The sequence below is a fragment of the Myotis brandtii genome, unplaced genomic scaffold (assembly GCF_000412655.1).
Source record: "Myotis brandtii unplaced genomic scaffold, ASM41265v1 scaffold177, whole genome shotgun sequence".
NCBI lineage: Eukaryota > Metazoa > Chordata > Mammalia > Chiroptera > Vespertilionidae > Myotis > Myotis brandtii.
In genome coordinates this window covers 686,942-700,718 of record NW_005356555.1, presented here as the reverse complement: position 1 = coordinate 700,718, position 13,777 = coordinate 686,942, and the positions used below count along the sequence as shown (strand labels likewise).

General features: G+C 40.0%; 1 protein-coding gene across 5 annotated transcripts in view; it reads right to left on the bottom strand.

The window, feature by feature from the left end:
* The window catches only part of LRRC8D (leucine rich repeat containing 8 family, member D), a 125,614-nt gene that overhangs the window by 85,194 nt on the left and 26,643 nt on the right, over positions 1-13,777 (bottom strand). The window lies entirely within an intron of this gene.

The window sequence follows — 13,777 nt, the reverse complement described above, 5'->3', positions numbered from 1 at the left end:
TGCAAATATGATTTTAATGCTCAGTATTTTTACATTTGCCGTTTTTAAATTTTGCTTCACTCTTTACAGTCAACCTCCTGAAAGCACACAGGGTGCTCAGCCTCTCTGTGCGCACACTGCTCTGATATCCAGCTCTCGGCCTGAACTGATCACAAGCCCATTACTTCTTTCAGAGAGTAAATGGTTCCAGAAACACACAGAGGAAACAACATGAAATGAAGAGACGAAAGGCAGATCGAAATTAGTAGCTCCCGACCTTTTCCTAAGAGTAGTTATTAGAGCATTATGGTTTACATGTATAAAAGCAAAGATAACCTATTATACTATCATTTCTTTTGGGGCAAAATCTCAGGGTTGCAGATAATCCTCTTTCCCTGTATTTAAAATAATGAGAGGATTATTTCTTTCCTCCATTTACAGTTCTTACCCCCAAATCACATCTCACTTAAGTAATTTTCACAGGAGGACCAAAAAAGCAGACAGAAAGCTACAATGTAGACTTTGACAAGTTAAAACCAGAGTGAGGGACCAATGGCAGCAAGTTAAAAGCACCAAGACCAACACAGGTAATGCTTAGATAAATGGGCTAACAAAATAACAAACCCATAGAATTTTCATCATTGTTTCATCACTATTATTTTCATGTATTGTCTCTCCTTCAAATATTAGCAAAAAAAAAAAAAGTCGAATTACCCTTATGCCCCATACCTTCTATTCCACTAATATAATTTAAATTGCAAATATACATTCATTAACATTTAAACTTAACTATCCCAGAAATTGACATCTAACCACTCCTTATAAAGTACCTAACATTAAAATATTATAAAGAAAACTTATTAAATTTGTTTATATTTTTGCATTCCCTTCAAAATTTGTATCTATTATAAAACCACTATAGCAATCAATGTATTGTGAATGAATTGTTTTTTTACAATTACTTCATATTTTTTCTAAGTTTTTATTTATAGCAAAATGTTTAATTCTATTAGCTTCAAACAATGTGACTGCCACTTCATTTCTTACCTTAAATTATATTTCCTGACTTTAATAAAATATATTAAAATCGAGACTACAATTTTTTCACCTGAAAATAGAGAAAAATATTGTTTGCTTTTCTAGACTTTCCTTTCATAAGACTCAAAAAGCTTCACTTGTCTTTTGTTTACTTGGATTAAGCAGGTAAGTGGCAGAAGAGAATTGCCCCAATTTTCCAGGCCAACAAACTATGATATTTTATAAAGTTTACTAGAGGCCCGATGCACGACATTTGTGCATAGGTAGGGTCCCTAGGCCTGGCTGGAGATCAGCTGATCTGTGGGGCAACTGGTGGGATGCTCGGGGGAGTTCCCCCCGTCCCCACACCCATCTTGACTGGCCTGGCGCTGCCCTCTCGCCAGCCCCACCCACTGCCGCCGGTTGCCTCCCTCTGCAGGGCAACCAGTGGGGCGATGGGGGGGGGGAGTCCCCCTGCTGGCACCCACCTTGGCTGGCCTTGGGCCTGTGGGCAGGGGTCAGCTCCTGCATTGAGCGTCTTGCCCCTTGGTGGTCGTTCCACCGTTCGGTCGATTTGCATATTAGGGTTTTATTATATAGAATGTTTTTCTTAAAAACACCTGACAGATAAGTTGATAATAAAACCATTTTTTTTTATATCTACATTTCATCTATTTGCACTGAGCCATGCCGCTTTCTTAAGCCTTAAATTGGATTTAGTTTACATGAAATCACAAATAAATTCAGAAGATATAGTCAACATCAAAAGAACAGTAATGGTGATTTTCTCTAAAATCTCACAAGGGGGACCAAATTTCTTGAAATCCAGACAGACCAACAACCTCAACTAGTTACAATCTCTTCACTTATTACCATAGACAGTACCCCTAACAGCTGTCCAAACAGAGCAGGTTTCATACCAACAAACCAAAGAACTATTGCAAGTTTTGTGTGAAAAGCTATGCTTTAAACTAGTTTTCAGGTGTTCTTAGTGTATTCATTGCTTCCTGAAAAACAGGTGAAAGGCATAAAGACATTCTATGTAGACAAGAACTTAATTATGCAGCAAGAGAGGGGTTTGGTGAACTCTGTATTAAGTGGAAGCCTAAGTCATTCTGCGGGTTCATTCTCACTTTGCAGGCAGAGCAGGTACAGGACTGGAGCTGACAACCTTCCCAGTGCAAGGTGAGGAGCAGCAAAACTGCTGCCCTCTTCCTGCCAGGGGAGTGCTGATGGTTGCCGGACAATGTGCTCATCTCAAGCTGGAAACAGAGAGAGGGTATATAAACTGTAGGACCATGAGAGATTCTCAGTTTGTTTAAACTCTTCCTTTTTCTTCAAAATGAAAAGAGCCTTGCTGTTTCTGATTATAAAAGAAATATCTGCTTGCTACTACAAAAAATGTAAATACAGAAAACTATAAAAAAGAAAGTAAAAGTCATGTATAATGCTACCACCCAAAGATAACTAATCTTAACATCGTGGTATATATCCTACCAATTTTTTTTCTATGCCTACACACACAATGTTTTTGTTGGGGTATTTTTAGGGTAACCACTAAAAATGTAAAGGAAGTGTAACTTGGTAGGCTAAAAGAGGAGATGAAATGGAATTATATAAAATGTTCACTTAAACCCACAGAAGACAGAAATTTCTAAAAAGGGAAAAGATAAAGAGCAAATGCAGCAAATAGAAAACAGTTACAAACATGGTAGATATTAGCTCAACTATATCAATAATCAAATTAAATGTGAATCATCCAAACATGGCAATTCAACGACATAGACTGTCAGAGAATATTTTAAAAAGAAAAGACAACACAGACCAAAACATATGTTATCTACAAGAAACCCGTCTAAATATAAAGAGATAGGTTAAAAATAAAGGAAGGAACTGAAATCTGTTTTTCTACCTTTTTAAAAAGACAGGTGCAGTAAAAAACTAATCTATTGAGATATAGTCCATAAATGTCTCAATGTATATATAATTTTCCCAATATGTATAAGTACTGTCCAACATTTCAAAATGTTGACCCATTTTGTACTATTTGAGGAATATAGAATTGTATATTATTTGAACCCACAAATTAACTGATGAACACTTAACACAGAATCTCCCTAACCTTTTTTGTTTGTATCTCACAAACAAATCTGCCAGCCATAACACAACAGATTACCTATCTTTAAAAGGGGCTCTCACTCCTTGTTTCTAGAAGCAGAGAAACATTAACAAATGTGCTTATTCCTACCTGAGAATGTATGTGTATATATGTATATAGGTATACATTTAAATGAAACTACTGTAGCCGATTCCTTCTTGAATGTATATAGTTCACTGTTTAACAGAAGCTGCTAAACTTTTCTTACTAGCAGAGCTATGAGATAATTTACTGATCTAGCAAGTTCATGTGTAGTTGTTATATGGCTTTCCTCTATTCTTCCTAAATTTAATGCCCGGAAGGGCACGTTCCGTTGCTGCATGTCTAACACACCCATACCAATGAAACACACCTTGGAAATGGCCTCTCCTAGACATATTAGACAGTTCGCATTTAGGCTCAGACGATTTCACATATACTAAAGGTGTGTTTCTAAAATGTACACACATATGCTGGCTCCTCGTGTTGTTGTTGTTCTTCTAGCATTATTACATTTGATTTTCTGAGGTTAGAAAACATGACTGAGAATTTCCCATTTTGAGATGATGTGGGAATCTTTGATCTCCACCACTGACTTCACAGTCAGGCTACATAGTTTATTTTGAGAAAGCAAATCTTTCCTGTTGGTTCTCAGGAAATGGAAGAACACAATTTTAGACTATGTTTTAATGTTACAGTTTAAATGGCTTTAACTTTTTAACTATGTTTCACTTTGAAGAATATTTAATTATACGGAGAAATTGAGACTTTCAGAAAGAAACTACAGCAATGGGGTGGGAAGAGACTAGTATTCCCAGACTTCAGCTAAAAGGGTAAATTTTTTTTAAATGTCTCACTCACACTGTTACACCCTGTTTCTTCCTGGGAAGAATTTTCCAAGCATTAAGTTGTGTAATAGCTTAATGAGGAAAAAAAGAAATGCTCAAATTTCTCTCAAATATGTAACAGCATAGAGAAAGATTAGAAGCTTAATTTTCAAAAGAGTGTCCTGTCACCTGTCTGGGCTTGCTACAATTATTACAGCAATCTCTGGAGCCGCTCATGTGACCTGGATTCACCTTTCAAATCTAGCCACACCTCTAGGGCTTCACGATGTCATTCCTGTTCTTCTTAATAGGAGGCCGAGACAGTTAAATGGCTTTGAAGGGTAAACCTTCCTGGGGAAGCACATACCCAATCGAGAAGAGGGTTGAAATGCTTCAAACTACTTCTGATTTCTATAGGCAAAGAAAAACCAAAGTGTAGAGAAGGCGATGGGAGGTAGGAAAAACTTAAGGTAAGATGCTGTACATATGCTTAGCCTTCTCCAACTGTTGGATTTTCTTCTACATGCCACACGTTTCACCAAGAGGGAGAAACAAACCCAGTGAAAATAAAATGCAACCATACAAAGACCATCATCATCACCACCTTTATGAAATGACCCGCTGCTGGCTCAGGGGGCCAGGGCACACAGCAAACCCACCCTCCCTACGCCTTCCTTGCACAACTCCCATCACAGCCCCATGTTCCCGTTCCCCTTTCCTGCCACACCTCCTCTCTCCCAATGCCAGGGGCAGGGCAGCAGAGCAGCGGAACACTTGGGCGCGGCCAACTGACAGCTGTCCTGGTCTCATGTTGTCAAATCCCCAAAGGCACTGGCATGACAGTTGCTCTCAGAAGAAGTCATGAATGATAAATGACAGGAACCTAACCACTCTTATTCTTCTGTCCACTCATATTTGTCTAATGGTGTACGAGCCTCACAGAAGTTCTGAAAATTACAAGCGACTTGAGAGGACATTTAGTGTAACTTCCTCCACTGAAAGATGAAGAAACCGAGGCTCAGAGACATTAGCTGACTTCCCTGAGGCCATCCTCAGTTAACGGAAGAACCAGTTTTCCTTTTGTCCTGCTCTCTCTCCCTTCCTCCCACACCCGTAAGCTTCCTTGAATCACCATCTTAACATTTCAGGCAAGGCCTGTGTTTTATTTTAAAAGGTCATTTATGGTATTCAGCTTTATCAGGCAGAAAACAAAAAAACAACAACCCACCAGCACCGAATCCCCACGGACCAAACCCCGACAGGGCCCTCAGATGACACAGGACTATTACTCATCCTAAATCAATGAGCTCCTTTTTCCAAGTTAATTGTTACTAACTTTCAAATGTCTTCTCCAGGCCTCCCCACTCTCAGTGGATTTCACCTGCTCCTACTTTACTGAGGAAACACAAGCCATCAGGAATGAACTTTGTCGACTTCCTTCCCCTCCACGTGCACATTTACCTACCATCAGACAGAGCTTTACTGAGTCCTCTCCTGCCCCAAAAAGAATGAATTTCCCTATTCCCTCCCAAGACAGCCCCTTTGAGCACGTTTGTATACCAGACCCCGGCCGCCCTATCTTTTCAGGAACCTCACTCTATTAGTTGTTCTCCCTTCCACCTTTAGTCCCTCCAGTATTCTCAACCAAAACATAAGCTCCAGTCACCACTATGCACACAAAATACTCCTTCATGGACTAATGTGTACACACACACACACACACACACACACAACTCGCTACACTCGGTGCCCCCACTTCTCAACTCCTCCTCTTTCCTCACCCATGACATCGACTTTTAGACTTTAGAACTCTTCTGACTATCCACTGAATACCTGGTTCCCAAATCCAGTCTCGTTTCAATCCGTGCTTTACCTGACCTTCCTGTGGCCTCCAACAGGCCATACAGCTTTTCCCTACTTATTTATTACCTGGGCTAGGTGGCGAGTTGCTTACCCAAGCTTTAGAAAAATAGCTTTTCTATAACAATAATGCCCTAGCTGGTTTGGCTCAGTAGATAGAGCATCAGCCTACGGACTAAAGGGGCCCTGGTTCGATTCCTGTCCAGGGCACATGCCCGGGTTGTGAGCTTGATCCCGAGTAGGGGGGGGGGGGGCATGCAGGAGGCAGCTGATCAATGATTCTATCATTGATGTTTCCATCTCTCCCTCTCCCTCTCCCTTCCTCTTTGAAATCAATAAAAATATATAAATAATAAAATAACAATAATTATTTCAGGGGGTATTGTTGTAAGGATTATATGGAACCTTATTCCATCATTGTTCTCTCTTCTACTTTAGCTACAACAGTATTCTCAACCAAAATATAAAGAAACAAAAGAATATATGGAAACAAAAACAAAAAAACCACCCTGGTGCTCACTGTTACTAATGAAGATTTCCTGATCCTCATTCTCTTTCCTCTTCTTCTGTCTGCTCAGAATTTGGTCCCCTGGCCACCCCTGATGGACCTCAACCACATGCATGGCTACAACCAACCTCCAGCTTTAGTCACTTCCCAACACATGTCTCCAGCCCTGACTTCTCTCCTGGGGCCTAGGCCTCAAAATGGCTGAATGCCACACAGGCACCCCGACTTTTCACACTGAACTCACTATTCTCTCTCCAAACTTGCCCCTCTCTGTTTCCACCCTGACTAATGACACCTCACACAGTGGATCTTCCCAACCAGGGACATCAACAGTCCCCTTTCTTCTTCCTCCCTCTGTCCCCTCCCCCTACTTTCCATCAAATCAGTAATTCTTTCTACTAAATTATTCTCAAATCCACCTGCTCTCCTTTTCTTTCACACCGCCTTTGCCTTAGTTCCAGTCTTCACAATTTCTAGCTGGATTTTTAAACAGCCACTGCACTTCTCCTTGCTTCCTTGTAACATTATCTGAAGACAGTTATTTGAGCATTAATTTCACCTTTGACGGTTCCACAGTTCTCTTAGGACAAAGCCTGCACTGCCAGAAGGAGCATGTATGGCCCTAGGTAAGCTGGACCAAGAATGTGCATAGAGGCACCTCCAGCCTCTCCCCCCTGCACCATGACCTCTCTGCTCCAGTCACTCATATTGCGTGTTCCTCACACACTGAGCAATTCTGGGCTCTGAACCTGGGCAGTTTCTTCTGCTTTAACCCACCTCCGATTAAGCCCAGTAAATAATACTATCCTATTCCTTCAATCTTCACCACCAAAATCCCCTCCTATATGATTTCCTTACTAACGAGAAAACAAATCACTCCCTCCTTTGTACCCCACTCACCATTATTATTTACCACAGGTATTGCTGTAAAGTGCCTCACATTCTAAGATCCAGTTAATGATTTATGTGTCTATCTTTGGAGGTCAGGCACTGTGTCATAGATACATTGTATCTTCAGAACTTAGCACAATGACTGGTACACAGCAGGTAGGAGGAAGAGAGATAAGGGAACGAGGATTTAAGTTCAGGGCTCAGCAAATGTCTGCTGAATGGATGAAGTAGCTTGGCTGTCAGAATAATTGAATAAGAGAGAAGGCAGGTAAGACAGGTGGATCTGACAGCTGTGCAGTGAGCACAGAGGAACCTGAATGAGAACTGGAAAGCATCCTCCCGTTTGAAGTCCTCTCCTGAGTAAGTTCAGTCAGGTCAGTAGCTGGGGCTGTTATACTCAAACTCAGTGAATACCTAATAAATCCTGTTTAAGGCACAATAGAAAAACCCTTCCAACAGTCCAAGGACATTGCTTTCATCTGTCTAAATAGGTTTGGATTCTAGAACATTCTACATTACAATTTTATCAGACTTTGTGCAAGCTTAGTAAATTTCAGTAGTTCAACTGCAACCCTCTCTTATATTCATAAAGTACCTTAAGAACCACAAACAAAAGAAAATCCAGCTTATCACCAATATAATTCTGGAACTTATGGCTAAGCGTAACGTCTTTGGTTTTAGATGAACCAGGTCATGCCATATATATTTTGAGACCACAATTTGTCCCCACAATAATTTCAAATTTACTTATAAGCCATGTTATATGTAGCATGGCTTCATCCCATTTCATAAACTAAGGAAATAGTACACTGTATTCTGCATAGGGATGTAAATGCCCACTTATCAAACAAGGTGACTAGCATTCAGTGTGACGTAAGTTGGAAACTGGAGGAGGAATGAGACCCACCAGTGCACCGAGTACAGCATGGAGAAAAGTAAACGTGGAGATCCAAGTTGAAACTAGCAATGTTTTCCCATTAATAAAGAGACATCTATAATTAACAGGCTTTCAAGGGTATTCAGCCATGTATTACAGCATCACACCTCATAAAACATTCATCCAAAAGCCATACCAGGAAAGCACATGCCAGCTCGATAAGCACATGCAGAGAACTGGAGAGGAAAGAGAAGCCTTTGAAGTGAGACACCCACTGTGCTACACAGATGACCAAGTATGAAAGGCAGCCATGACTGCTAAATAATAATAGTAACAATAAAATGGAGAAGGAAATGTAATATTAGGAATGTTAAGATTAAATTATGTTACTAAATAAGTTAAAGAATGTTCCCAGAGAAGTAAACACATTTCCAGAAAATATGTGTGCAGATATAAAGAGTTAACACAGATGCAAACAAGGGCAAAAAAATCTACCTAAAATATTTTTGCACTTTTAAATTTATATCAATCATGCTAATGAAAGCTAGTAATATAATAATGTACATGTAACAAGGTAAGAATATTTCAAAGCCACAGTCATTTAAAAAGTATATCAATGACCCAGGAATACACAACTATGCCATGTGAACTAGAGATCTCAGAAAGAGAGCCGTTTAAATGTGCATGTATATGCCAGAGATAGCACCAAAAAATCTGTGAAGAATGGACTGTTTGGTAAGTAGTGGTGGGGAAACTGGCTCACAATCGAAGCAGTTTTTAAAAAATAAAAATAGGTTTTTACCTCATGGCTTAAATTCCAAATAGTTTAAAAAACGCAAATACGAATAAGACTATAAAGCTAATGAAGTAAGGAGAGACTATATTGTGAGTCCAGAATAGAAAAGGATTTCTTAAATAACTCAAAATGCATAGACTGCAATATTGAAAATTGGTGGGTTCAACTACATGCAAATTTATTTGTTGTTAGTTAATGAAATGTGCATAGGCAAAGTTATCAGGCAATTGACATACTAGGAGAAAATATCTCTGATAACTAAAGGTAAGAGATTAATTTCTAGAATATACAGGGAACTCCAAAAGAATTCTTTTAAGGAACCTCTTACAAGAAAAAGGCAAGAGACCCAATTCACAGAAAAGGAAAATTAAAAAGTAAACCTGGGACATAAACCTGACAACCACCTGCACGGTTCCTAGTACAATTAGTATGCTCATCTCCTAAGATCCAGCAATACCACTTTGGACAAAATTGTCTCAAGAAACTCTCACCAATAGATCTAATATATCTAGGCTCCTTGAGAAGCAAATACATACTGCATAAAAGCCAAACATATTAAAAGGTTGACTCTATATGTCTGTATTCCTAAAGTCTGCATAGTCTATGTGGTTTTAACTGAACCTTTGCTGAAAAGGTAGGAAACACTAAACGAAAGATTCCCATTTCTCTTTATAGTTGAGCTTAAGGACAGAGAAAGAAGCAGATGTAATGAGGGGAATGTTTTACTGTGGGGACTGACAAACATGGATTCGAGTCCACGTGGATAAGTCATAATCTCCTTATGGGGTGATCACTTAGTAAGTCATATAAATGTTTAATCAATCTGTTGTACACCAGAAACTAATGTAATATTGTATGTCAACTGTAATTAAAATTTTTTTTAAATTAAAAAACATTTTTTTAAAAAGAAAAGACAACCATAAAAAAAATGTTACAATCTCTGCCTGCCTTAGTTTCATCATCTATAAAAAGGGGATATGACCTGCCCTGCACAACACCGGAAGGATCAGAGATAGTTGATGTAAACTGTCTAGCACAAACAAGGTGCTCCATAAGTAGGAAGTGATTTTTTTTTTTAACCAGGAAAAAAGAACATCATTCACTAACCCTAAGAGACTTTGGCGCTCTGCCTACCCCACCTTAAACAGAACACCCAAGCCACGGCAACAGGCATGGAAACCAGAGACTGATGGATTCAATATTAACTAACGTGTCAGTTTTTTCCACTACAGAATAGGGGAATAAATAATCTCTCTCCTCCCATATATTTATTGAAAACTGAAAAAGTCATGGTTGGGAAGTGTCTTTTAGCTTCTGGGAAATGAATGTAAGGCTGCTGGCGGTGGTAGTTGTGACAGCTTTTATTCTGCAAATAGTGTCAGAGTCCTGACTCTACAAACATAAGGCAGGGATGGGCACAGAAGTACTGTAGGGAGCATGCTCTTAGAAGAAACGCAGTTCCCATGGGTGAGTAACTGCAAGACCTCCAAAGTGACCATGAAAAGCAAGTAACCCAGAAACCAGAGCAGATCCAAAGTCAGGACTTGACGCACCATGTATTTAATGTACAACAAAGAGGGAAAATTCCACCTGGGAATCTTGATAACCTGATGGCTAACACACAGCACATTTTACATCACCTGTTCAGTAGTTTCAGCAGGGAGCAGTTGTTTTACTGTGGTCCTACCTGAGGACTTCAGGGTCCTGGCAGAGGTCTACAGACTTAATCTGTCTCACACACATATGTACTACTATTTTACAAATACAGGAAGATGCCGTGGTCATTAGTTACAATAAATATTCAGTGGAGTGATATGAAATAATCACTTTGTCATTAAATATTAGCAATCATCATAAATAAAAAGTAAGACTTTAAACAAGTCAAAAACTTTGAAATCTTCGAGTATTAAATAAAAGCTTCCTGGTTTTTGTAATGATGGAGAACCATGGCTTTAAAGTTTACAATTTCCAACCGAAGATAATTTCTATTTCATAATAAACATGAACGAAAAGAAGGGATTTGAAAAATGGAAATCCTACCACACATATTATCCCCACCCCTAGTCCTCTCTTGGCCATAAACTTTACCTTGGCATTTAACATCAAAGCTAGTTACCCTTTCTTTGTGAGTTCACAAGCCATTGCCAGTGCCCAAAACAGACAGAAAAGGTAGTGCACTGTGTATTAAGAAAATATACATTATCAGTTCGTTCCTCACTTATAAAACAAAGGTCACTCACTATATTTCTCCCGTACGTTCTCCTCCTTCTCCTGATGCTTTAACACTATTACATAAAGGGGAAGTTATAGATCACTATAACACTCCCATTGTTGAAGAGAAAATAAATATTTTATCCAGCACTTTCTGGTCCAGTGAAAATGTACCCCAAATTTTATTTATAGTCTTCTCAGTACAATATAGACCCCTAGATAAAGAGAGCCTTAACTTGAAGCACCACAAAGATAGGAAAAATAAACTTTTTATTTGAGGAATATTACAAAAATATTTAATATTATATAATTCTAAATGCACATGGGCTTGCCCATGTCTTTCTGTAGTATCAGTTTTTCGGTGGGTTATCCTGAACTAGGGTGGGAGTAGGGAAACTATGTCTAGTGGTGGTATAAGATTATGTATAATAGGCAGGTATGGGGAACATCATATACATCATTTATTAATTTGTGATTTCTTTTCTGGGATAAAAATTTTCCTACAGATAAACCAGTAGTGTTGTTTTTTATTATAAAAAGTTAAAATATGCTAATCTGACCCTTCAAAAAGATACTGTTCACTAAAGCCTGAATAAGATTATCTGTAAATGAAAAAATGTCACATTAGAATTTTGGCAGCTGGAAAAAATAATCAGACTTTTGTTCAAGTCCCAGCATCTCCATTTACTAATATGATCACTGACAAGTCACGTTTTTATCAACCTCGGTTTCCTCTCTCCATAAAATGAAGCAAATAATGAACTATAGAAAATGTGCTCTGTAAACACAAAATGAGAACCTAAAGACCAGCTATTATTATTCCTGGGTTATTATGTAGTTATTATTAAATTCTGCTAGAGTGGGAGCAAATCCTGTTCCTAAATAGAGGACAGGTTTGGAGGGTTACGAAGGCTGTTCTATTTTATCTTGAAACAGAGTAACAGATGCTGAAGGTAGTCCTCAAATAAATTAATGAACCTGGGTATAAAACAGAGGCAACATGCTATGGTTGTACAGGTCTTTCAAGGGTCTCTCTTAATGACTGGTTTTCACTTTTAATCTCAGGATGTACTTGGCAAGAGAAGAGGGATAAACATGGACAGTTTACGGTTAAATTCAAATTTAAGGAGCCCACGTCTATGTATCTAGAAAGTGATGAGATTAATTGCTCAGTTCTCATAGTGTATCTTGGCTACTTACTAACACAATTATGCCAATTACTGATAGCATCATAAATGCTCAAAGCAGCTGCATTTTAAGAAGAGATTAAAGTTCTGAAGGGCTATTGGAATAATGGGATCTTATCATTCAAATTACCTCCATATTGCTTATAGGAAAAAGGAAAAGGAAGGGAGGGAGGGAGCAGTACAAATTTACCAGCCTACCTGGTTTCAAAAGATTCTCCTTTCAAAGCAAAAGTTATGCAGTAAATATATCTTATAAAATTTTCAAGTTAGAATTCAACATCATGAATTTAAATATTACAGCTAACCCTGCTTCCTGAAGAAGCTTGGTGGCCCAATGAGCGGAAAGAGCTAAGACCATGTAGTACTGTCATGACTTCCCTCCCTGCTACAGAAAGATACCCTTCTTTGCAGAATCGCACTTTCCTTCCTACAAGTCATATGTTCACATCCCTTCCTCCAAAACAGAGTAAGAAGATGCTACTTGCTTTAACACTGTTCCAACATTTAACCTGAGGCCATACCATCTTCTCATCAAACTGATTCTTCTCAGCCATCCCACCTCCCCAGGGCCCCTCCACAGAGTTTCACCAGGTAGATAAACAGAGGTGGGGGGACAAGCTGGGCTTTCATTGGACTTAGTCTGCAGAGACAGGACCTGCCAGGGGAATGAAGCAGCAAAACCTTCTCCCCTAGCGCTTTGCTTTCCACCTACGAACCTTGGAGATGGAGCAAGCTATGGATGTGAAATTACAATCCACCCAGTGAATCTCACAAAGTCATTCTCAGTTTTACTCTGATGGCAAAATGGGATGGAATGAATAAAGATGTCTGGCTCCTACCTTTAAAAGTGCCCTCTGTCTCAGCAAGGGAGCTGGCTGAGAAACCACTCTGGAGTTCACAAGCCAGACACCAGACTAAACACACCTCAGAACGAGCTGCCCCTCATTCTGGGTGGCTACCTTCCCGCTGTGCGTCTGCATCACCAATGCCCTCAGCTCCCGATGTCCCGGCTCTCCCCAAACAGGCAGCCGAGAGAGCGGAACTCCTGTTTCACCGGCTGGAGAGGTGGGGTTTCTGAGCCTGGACCCCTAGACTCTTGGCTCACCCTTCCACCTTCCACTTCACCTACAGTCCATCCCTTTCCTTCCTGGCACCCTACCTCTCAACGCGCACCACTCCGAGTAATACCCAAGCCTCCCAGGGCATTTATGTATGATAAGCCAGGCCAATGAGTGAGGAACAAAGAGCCGCTGCTTCAAGCAGCTGGAGGAAGAGGAGGAGGAAGAGAGGACAGCTGGGGACTCCTGGACACAGGCGCCCAGCCTGGAAAGCGCCTGCCTCGGGTAGATCCCGCTCTCCCGCTCGGGGTCAGCGGCGCGGCGCTGCGACAGAGTTTGACAGAAACCCTTGGGGGAGAAAGCAGGACGTGGGGCGCCACCAAGAAAATGCACGCAGGTCCCGCTGCAGCTCGGAGCTGGAGATCCGGC